Source organism: Triticum urartu, chromosome 7 (assembly GCF_003073215.2).
Source record: "Triticum urartu cultivar G1812 chromosome 7, Tu2.1, whole genome shotgun sequence".
In the NCBI taxonomy this organism is placed as follows: Eukaryota; Viridiplantae; Streptophyta; class Magnoliopsida; order Poales; family Poaceae; genus Triticum; species Triticum urartu.
In genome coordinates this window covers 409,999,361-410,009,635 of record NC_053028.1, presented here as the reverse complement: position 1 = coordinate 410,009,635, position 10,275 = coordinate 409,999,361, and positions in this window count along the sequence as shown.

The following is a 10,275-nucleotide window of genomic DNA, read 5'->3' as shown; positions in this document are numbered from 1 at the left end:
AGATTTTATGGGATATCTACTTAATGAAACATACAAGTCTGAAACATTTGAAAAGTTCAAAGAATTTCAGAGTGAAGTGAAATCATCGTAACAAGAAATAAAGTTTCTACAATCTGATCACAGGCGAATATTTGAGTTACGAGTTTGGCCTTCATTTGAAACAATGTGGAATAGTTTCGCAACTCACGCCACCTGGAACACCAAGTAATGGTGTGTCTAACATCGTAACCGTACTTTATTAGATATGGTGCGATATCTATGATGTCTCTTACCGATTTACCACTATCGTTTTGGGGTTATGCATTAGAGACAGCTGCATTCACGTTAAATAGGGCACCGTCTAAAAATCCGTTGAGACGACACCGTATGAACTGTGGTTTAGCAAGAAACCTAAGCTGTCGTTTCTTAAAGTTTGGGGTTGCGATGCTTATGTGAAAAAGTTTCAGCCTGATAAGCTCAAACCCAAATCGGAGAAGTGTGTCTTCATAGGATACCCAAAAGAAACTGTTGGGTACACCTTCTATCACAGATCTGAAGGCAAGATCTTTGTTGCTAAGAGTGGATCCTTTCTAGAGAAGGAGTTTCTCTCGAAAGAAGTGAGTGGGAGGAAAGCAGAACTTGATGAGGTAATTGTACCTTCTCCCGAATTGGAAAGTACTTCATCACAGAAATTAGTTCCAGTGATGCCTACACCAATTAGCGAGGAAGCTAATGATGATGATCATGAAACTTCAGATCAAGTTACTACCAAACCTCGTAGGTCAATCAGAGTACGATCTGCACCAGAGTGGTACGGTAATCCTGTTCTGGAAGTCATGTTGCTAGACCATGATGATCCTACGAACTATGAGGAAGCGATGATGAGCCTAGATTCCGCAAAATGGCTTGAGGCCATGAAATCTGAGATAGAATCCATGTATGAGAACAAAGTGTGGACTTTGGTGGACTTGCCCGATGATTCGGCAAGCCATTGAGAATAAATGGATCTTCAAGAGGAAGACGGACGCTGATAGTAGTGTTACTATCTACAAAGCTCGACTTGTCGAAAAGGGTTTTTGACAAATTCAAGATGTTGACTACGATGAGATTTTCTCACTCGTATCGATGCTTAAAGTCTGTCCGAATCATGTTAGCAATTGCCACATTTTATGAAATCTGGCAAATGGATCAAAACTGCATTCCTTAATGGATTTATTAAAGAAGAGTTGTATATGATGCAACCAGAAGGTTTTGTCAATCCTAAAGGTGCTAACAAAGTGTGCAAGCTCCAGCGATCCATCTTGGACTGGTGCAAGCATCTCGGAGTTGGAATATACGCTTTGATGAGTTGATCAAAGCATATGTTTTATACAGACTTTTGGAGAAGCCTGTATTTACAAGAAAGTGAGTGGGAGCTCTGTAGCATTTCTGATATTATATGTGGATGACATATTGTTGATCGGAAATGATACTAAATTTCTGGATAGCATAAAAGGATATTGAATAAGAATTTTTCAATGAAAGACCTCGGTGAAGCTGCTTACATATTGGGCATCAAGATCTATAGAGATAGATCAAGGACGCTTGAAATTTTTCAATAAGTACATACCTTGACAGTTTTGGAAGTAGTTCAAAATGGAACAGTCAAAGAAGGATTCTTGCCTGTGTTGCAAGGTGTGAAGTTGAGTAAAGACTCAAAACCCGACCACGGCAGAAAAGAAAGAGAATGAAAAGTCATTCCCTATGCCTCAGTCATAGGTTCTATAAAGTATGCTATGCTTGTTTACCAGTCCTATTGTATACCTTAGCATTTTTGGCAAGGGGAGTACAATAGTGATCTAGGAGTAGATCACTAGACAACGGTCAAAATTATCCTTAGAGGACTAAGGAAATATTTCTCGGTTATGGAGGTGATAAAGAGTTTGTCGTAAAGAGTTACGTCGATGCAAGCTTTTTACATCGATCTAGATGACTCTAAGTCTCGATCTGGATACATATTGAAAGTGGGAGCAATTAGCTAGAGTAGCTCCGTGCAGAGCATTGTAGACATAGAAATTTGCAAAATACATACGGATCTGAATGTTGCAGACCCGTAGACTAAACTTTCTCTCACAAGCAAAACATGATCACTCTTTGGGTGTTAATCACATAGCGATGTGAACTAGATTATTGACTCTAGTAAACCCTTTGGGTATTAGTCACATGGAGATGTGAACTAATCACATAAAGATGTGAACTATTGGTGTTAAATCACATGACGATGTGAACTAGATTATTGACTCTAGTGCAAGTGGGAGACTGAAGGAAATATGCCCTAGAGGCAATAATAAAGTTGTTATTTATATTTCCTTATATCATGATAAATGTTTATTATTCATGCTAGAATTGTATTAACCGGAAACTTATACATGTGTGAATACATAGACAAACAGAGTGTCCCTAGTATGCCTCTACTTGACTAGCTCGTTAATCAAAGATGGTTAAGTTTCCTAGCCATAGACATGTGTTGTCATTTGATGAACGGGATCACATCATTAGAGAATGATGTGATGGACTAGACCCATCCGTTAGCTTAGCACTATGATCGTTTAGTTTATTGCTATTGCTTTCTTCATGACTTATACATGTTCCTATGACTATGAGATTATGCAACTCCCGAATACCGGAGGAACACTTGTGTGCTATCAAACGTCACAACATAACTGGGTGATTATAAAGATGCTCTACAGGTGTCTCCGATGGTGTTTGTTGAGTTGGCATAGATCGAGATTAGGATTTGTCACTCCGTTATCGGAGAGGTATCTCTGGGCCCTCTCGGTAATGCTCATCACTATAAGCCTTGCAAGCAATGTGACTAATGAGTTAGTTGAGATGATACATACGAAACTAGTAAAGAGACTTGCACTGTCGGCGTTCTGGGAATGGGGGTCCCCAGACTTGCCTGCCTGCGGCCTGCGGCGTGGCTCAAGCGGGGCCCAGCGGGCCATCTTCATCAGCTCAAGCTCAAGACCCTCGCGAGGGGCCAAGCCTCGCGGGGCGGACGACAGGAAGCTTCCTCAGAGGCAGCCTCATCAGGCAGGCTCACGAGGAGGCGGAGAGATCAAGGCAGGGGTACCTCGCGAGGAACCCGTGACGCAAGCCATGACGATCGAGACCAGGCGGGCGCCGGCCTGCGCAGTGTCCTTGTTTCCCCTTTGGTGCAAAGGGGGCAAGCACAGGCCAAGGCATCAGGCAAAGGTTACCATTCCGGTGCAACGAGACCAAGACCAGCCGGACGGCAGGACGGAGGTCACCGTGGAGCCCAAGACGGCGTCATCGCCAGTGCTTTTGGCAGCCGAAGACCACCTTTGGTCAGGATAACTTGTACTAGATGTTCCCCTTCGAAATGGCCAATTGTTGGCGCCCTTCCCGCTCATTATTTGGGGAGAGGCCCAGGGCCTCTATAAATAGAGCTAGCCACCACAGAGTAGAGGCATCTAGACACCCCAAGAACATCGAGAGATCTGGTAGAACCCTAGCAGAGAGAGAGAGGCGATGAACTCACCCTAGCAGTTCATCGCACCAACTCAAGAACACCTCTCGCGAGGCTGTTCTTCCCTTGTACTGTCCATCATCAGCCCCAGAGGCAATCCACCACACCACACACTGGAGTAGGGTATTACACCACAACGGTGGCCCGAACCAGTATAAACCTCGTGTCTCTTGTGTTGTTCATCATTTTCATCTTAGTTCGCACGAGAGGATCGACGTAGATCGGTAGGGGAGAGATCTCCGCGCGCACCCCAGTGTTCGAACCTCAAGGGTCTGCCGGAACCCGAAATCCGACATTTGGCGCGCCAGGTAGGGGTGCGCCGGAATCTTTCTTCCGCTGTTCGCGTGTGATCTTCCGTCGTGTCCATGGCTGACGCTCGTCGGGCTCGCGCCGAGCGCCGGGCTGCTCTCGCCACCCGCGTCGCCCAGACGGCGCCCGTCGGCGGACGCCCTCGTCGTTCCCCGTCGCCTGCCGCCAACGCGCCACCGGCCCGGCGGGGAACGAGCAGCAGGCCTCGTCCCAGCATCCTTCGGTGCGGCGGGATGGCCGCACCGCCACCCCGTCGCTGACTCCAGCTGGCTCGTCGTCCCACGCCCGCGCGCACCCATGGATGCGACGCCTCACTGCTCTTGGCGCGGGAGCTCCTGCACTATCGCCCCGTCGACGACCTCTACGAGGACTGGCTCGCCCGCATCACCGAGCTCGTCAGTGCCGCAGGGGGCTCCCCCTTGCGGTCCCTCTCGCTGCCTCGCCCTCCGTCCCGTGCAGGGGGCGAGGATCAGGAGGCGCCTCCGCCGCCTCCTCCCCAAGAAGGTGCCTTGGCTCCAAGGCGCGCAGCCCCAGGGCGGGACCCTCCACGTCTGGCGCCTGCGCAGCAAGAAGGGAGCTGCCAAGAGATCCCACGTCCCCGGGAAGGTGCTCGCGCGCTCCCAGCGCCGGCGCGCCAAGATCGCGCCCCAGCGCCTCCACGACAAAACCCCGCGCTGCTCCCAGTGGCGGCGCGTGGTGACCCGCAAGAACGAGTCCAGCACCAGCAAAGGGCGCCGGTGGCCACGGCGGGCTGCCTCGCCTTCACCCCCGAGCTGCGCGTCACATGGCAGGCAAGTTCAAGCCTGACCTCCCTCCCCGCTACGATGGCACAGCGGACCCTACGGAGTTCCTGCAGCTCTACGAGCTGGGCATCGTAGCCGCCAACCGAGACGACGGAGACAAAAAGGTCATGACGAATTGGTTCCCCATGGCGCTCAAGGACGGCGCCCGCACCTGGCTCCTGAACCTGGCGCCCGGCATGATCTCCTCCTGGGGCGAGATGTGCACCCGCTCCGCTTCATCGCCAACTTCCAGGGCACTCGCGACCGGCCCCCGGCTGTGAGCGACCTGCGCCGCTTCAAGCAACAGCCAGGAGAAATCCTGCAGAAGTATATCCAGCGCTTCAACTACGCTCGCCTCAAGATCCCCAAGGTGACTGAAGAAGCCATCATCTCAGCCTTCTCCGACGGCGTGCATGACGTCAAGATGAAGGAAGATCTAGTAATCCATGAAGAGTTGTGCACATCCCTAGAGCTATTTAACTTGGCGACCAAGTGCGCCAGGGCTGAGGAAGGGCGTCTCTCCCTTATCGAGCTCCCGGCAGCCGACCCGGAAGAAAAGAAGCTCAAGGCCAAGGACGTGAAGTGCAAGGGGGCTGCCGTGCTAGCAGCGGAATCGGACACCAAGCAAGGCAGGGATCATCCTGAGTCATCTAAGGGCGGACGGTACTGCGTGTACCATGACCTCCACACCCACAACACCAATGAATGTCAAGAGCTCAGAGCTGTGCGAGATGGGCGAATCGGCCGACGCCCAGAGCGCCACGACAGGGGCTATGGCCAAGGAGGAGGAAGAGGCGGTGGACAATGGGAGGACCGTGGCCTTCGCCAGGGATGGCGTGACCGCCCTCGCGAGGACCACTGGAAGGACCAGCCTCGCGAGGGAGGCTGGAGGGACCAGCCTCGTGAGGACCGTCCCCACGGCAACGCAGGCCTCCCTCCTCTGCCGCCTCCACCGAGGAGGAACGAAGACCAACACCAAGACGATGAGGCTGGGGGCTTCCAAGAGCCGCGTGCAATTGCTTGCATCCTGGGCGGCGCCCAGGCCCCAGCCTCACAGCGCATCTTCAAGCAGTTTGCTCGCGAGGTGAATGCAGTCCTTCCCAAGCTTGAGGCCACGCGCCCTCTCAGGTGGTCTTCGTGCGCGATCACATTCAGTTCCGCAGACCAGCTCAAGTGTGCGGCAACGGCCGGAGTCCTCCCGATGCTTTGCTCCCCAGTCATTAGCAATGTGCAGGTCACCAGGACCATCATCGATGGCGGAGCAGGACTCAATGTCTTGTCCATCGAGACGTTCGACAATCTCCAAGTGCCATATGACCAGCTTCAGCCGACCAAGCCTTTCTCAGGAGTCACCGATGGTTCCACTGTTCCAATTGGGCAGGTTCGCCTTCCGGTCACCTTCGGGCAACGCAACAACTACCGCACCGAGCTCATCGACTTCGATGTTGCTCACATCTGCCTGCCGTACAACGCCATCCTTGGTACCCGGCCCTAGCCAAGTTTATGGAAGTGACTCACCATGGTTACAATGTCCTCAAGATGCCAGGAAGCAGTGGAGTCATCACCGTACCCTGTGAAGAAAGGGAGGCAGTGTGCTCGCTCGAGCGTGCGTTCCAAGCCGCAGCAATCGAAGACCCAGATCGCAGGAGCAGGAGGCCTCCCGAGGCGACCCTTAAGAAGAAGAAGACCTCACCTGGCCAGAGCCACAAGGAAGCAGGCACCTTCGGAGGTATTTCGTCAGGATTCGCGCCCGATCAGGGAGCGCCGCCCTCTCCCGCATAGGAAGGCGGGCCCGGCGCCCTCCTCGGGCAGGGCTCGGGGGCTCTATCTTGGAGAGCCACCGACCCTACCAAGGTCGCGGGGGAGGCGCTCGGGCACCACTTGGAGGGGTGCTTCCAGGCATGCTTCCCTCAGAAAGGTACAAGTCAAAGGAGACAAAACCCTCAGGAGTTCATCGCAAGGAACACCCAAGAGCTACAAGAGTCCAGAGTCATGCGCGGCAGCCGCCGCTTACCTGCCGTGGCCCCACATCCAGGCGAGGATGGAGGACTGCGCGTCTGCGTCGACGTACCAGGGCTCAACCGAGCTGCGTCCCAGGAGCGCCTATGGCCTTCGGCCGTAGGGCGCTGCGAGGGACCACCTCACAGCTACGTTCGCATGCCCTTCGGCCTGCCGAGCGCGGTCGCGCACATCAGCGCCTGTTGAGGAGCATTCTGGAGGCTCAGGAGGTCAGGCATCGCGCGGTCCTGGCGGAGGTGGCGATGGTCCCCGAAGACCTGCACGTGCCACCGGAGCCTCCGAGGCCCCTGGGCCTGGGGGCTCATGAGGGCCGACGTCTTCACCGCGCATCGCTCACTTCCTCAGCATCACTTCATCTTCAACAGCACCAGGTGACATCTTTCAGAGTTCTACTTTCAGCTGGGAGCGCCCACAGGGCTGCACCATTCCCAGGCCGCGTGGGTCCGTCCCCGTGGCATGTATCCATTTTGTTTATGCTCTTTACTTACCTTGTTGGGGGCGCCCCTCGGGCTGCATCATCCCCACGCCGCTCGGGCCCGACCCAGCGGCGGTTGCTTTTACCTGCGCTTGCTTGAAATTGGATTTCCTATGTGCTTAACATACCTGACCTAATCACCTGCTCGATCGACGCCTATCTGAAGAGCCGCTCGCTCTGGCACGGCGCGTGCGCACGGGTCCGTCCCTGCAGCGTTGATAAACCTGAGTGGTCGAGCTCTGGCCGCAGCCCCGCACGGCGCCACCTCACCAGGCCCTCAGTGCCCTGACCGCTCCCTCGGAGTGACCATAGGTTGGCCGGCGACCGTAACGACAGGCCTTGTTTCTCCTCATGATTGGTGTGCAGGACCTACTCCAGGAGCAACGTGGGGCATCGTGAGCTCTCTCTCCTCTCTTCGGCACGGACCGCTTGCACGTTAAAAGGGGGGTACCTGAGCATCGCGACTCATGGGCTCCTACTGGCTCTCCAGCCCTCACCCCCTGGCCTTGACCCACGGCATCGCGACCTGTCATACCAGCGGCGTGAGCTCGCTCGAGGGCCGGGACCTGAGGACGTAGAGCATTAAGGAAAGTGCGGGGGAGTGGGAAGAAGCTCGCGAGGGCCTAACCCAGGTACCTCGACCACCGCCTCTCGGGCCAGCGCCTCTCCGAGGAACTACGTCAGACACACAAGATAAGTCGCGCCTTCAAGAGCTAGACCAACGCAGCGCTAAATCCCCGCCCAGTGCAACTCTGTCACGGCGACGCTACCTTCCTTTCTCGCCCAGCAAGGATTGCTTGAGCGCTAAAGGGGACCTCCCGAGCATCGCGACTCGGGGCTCTTACCGGACCTCGGGCCGCTCACCTCCTGGCCTTGACCACGGCATCGCGACCTGGCATACCAGCGACTGAAGCTTGCCTGGGGACTGGGACCTGTCAGCGTAGAGCGCCAAGTCCTCTTGAGGATAGAAAGGGGGAGCTTAGCCGGAACAGAACGGACACCTCAGCCAATTCATATTAAGGATATAGTAATTACAAAAGGCAGACGCCTTACATACCCCCGCGGGGTGTTGCTTTAATTCGTAGGGAACAAAGGTGCTAACCCTAAGGGACGCTACTTGCTAGCACCTCCCCAAGCGACAGCCATCATCAAAGTGGGCTGCCCAGCGCGGCGCCAACCCATCTAGATCAGTGGCGTCGGCGGCCGCGATGCAGCTGCCTCACTCCGAGCGCGGCGCGAGCTCGGAGGCTCGTAGCTGTCGTCGCTCGTCTCCGGGGTCGCGAGGAGTTCGGGGGAGCCGCTGAAGCCCGCAGTCCCTCCGCTGCTGCCTGAGGAGCTGCAGGAGGACCAACGGGCGGGGCTGGTCCTCGCCAGTTCGTCACCCCTGCCGCTTCCCTTAGGGCAGCATTCCAGCCGGCGTCCTTCTGCATCAAAGACCTTGAAGAACATCAAGGAGGCGCGTCGTATTCAAGATGGATCACCAAGGCGCCGTCCGCGCGACAGACCCGGGCAATCTCACCCCAGCCCCGGGTCATGAAGACCTTGCCCGGAGCGACGACCGCGACCTCCGCTCCGGTTGCAGGGGTGCCACAGTCGGCGTGCTGCAGCCAGAGCTCCAGGGCCCCGCTCGGCGGCATCTCGAAGGCGAAGGAGGGAGGAAGGCGGATCCACGAAGTTGGAGGCATGGCGGCGTGGAGCACAAGCTCGCGAGAGGAGCGCTCCGCGTGGACTCCAGGGGGGACGACGCGCACCACTGTGACTCGCCGGCGTCGGCGGCGACGCTGTCGGTGTTGCTCGGCGCCCTCCACCCTGGGGCCTACGACGCGGGCGTACAAGGGCAGCGGAAACCCAGGCGGCGGCCGCTCGTACCACGGCCTCGACACCACCTGCCAGGCGCCTTCGTCCCGGTGACAGGATTGTTCTGGGGAACGTAGCATAAATTCAAAATTTTTCCTACGTGTCACCAAGATCAATCTATGGAGTCATCTAGAAACGAGGGAGGAGTGGATCTACATACCCTTGTAGATCGCGCGCGGAAGCGTTCAAGAGAACGGGGTTGATGGAGTCGTACTCGTCGTGATCCAAATCACCGATGATCCTAGCGCCGAACGGACGGCACCTCCGCGTTCAACACACGTACGGAGCAGCAACGTCTCCTCCTTCTTGATCCAGCAAGGGGGAGGAGAGGTTGATGGAGATCCAGCAGCACGACGGCGTGGTGGTGGAAGTAGCGGGATTCCAACAGGGCTTCGCCAAGCGCTGCGGGAGGAGGGAAATGTGTCATGGGAGGGAGAGGGAGGCGCCAGGCTTAGGTATGGTTGCCTCCCTTCCCCCCACTATATATAGGGCCAAGGGAGAGGGGGGCAGCCTTGGCCCTTCCTCCAAGGAAGGGTGCGGCCAGGGAGGAGTCCTCCTCCCCAAGGCACCTAGGAGGTGCCTTCCCCCTTTAGGACTCTTCCTTTCCCTTATCTCTTGGCGCATGGGCCTCTTGGGGCTGGTGCCCTTGGCCCATATAGGCCAAGGCGCACACCCCTACAGCCCATGTGGCCCCCCGGGGCAGGTGGACCCCCTTGGTGGACCCCCGGACCCCTTTCGGCACTCCCGGTACAATACCGATAATGCGCGAAACTTTTCCGGCGACCAAAACAAGACTTCCCATATATAAATCTTTACCTCCGGACCATTCCGGAACTCCTCGTGACGTCCGGGATCTCATCCGGGACTCCGAACAACTTTCGGGTTACCGCATACTAATATCTTTATAACCCTAGCGTCACCGAACCTTAAGTGTGTAGACCCTACGGGTTCGGGAGACATGCAGACATGACCGAGATGACTCTCCGGTCAATAACCAACAGCGGGATCTGGATACCCATGTTGGCTCCCACATGTTCCACGATGATCTCATCGGATGAACCACGATGTCAAGGACTTAATCAATCCCGTATACAATTCCCTTTGTCTAGGGTACGATACTTGCCCGAGATTCGATCGTCGGTATCCCGATACCTTCGTTCAATCTCGTTACCGGCCAAGTCTCTTTACTCGTTCCGTAACACATCATCCCGTGATCAACTCTTGTCACATTGTGACATTATGATGATGTCCTACCGAGTGGGCCCAGAGATACCTCTCCGTTACACGGAGTGACAAATCCCAGTCTCGATTCGTGCCAACCC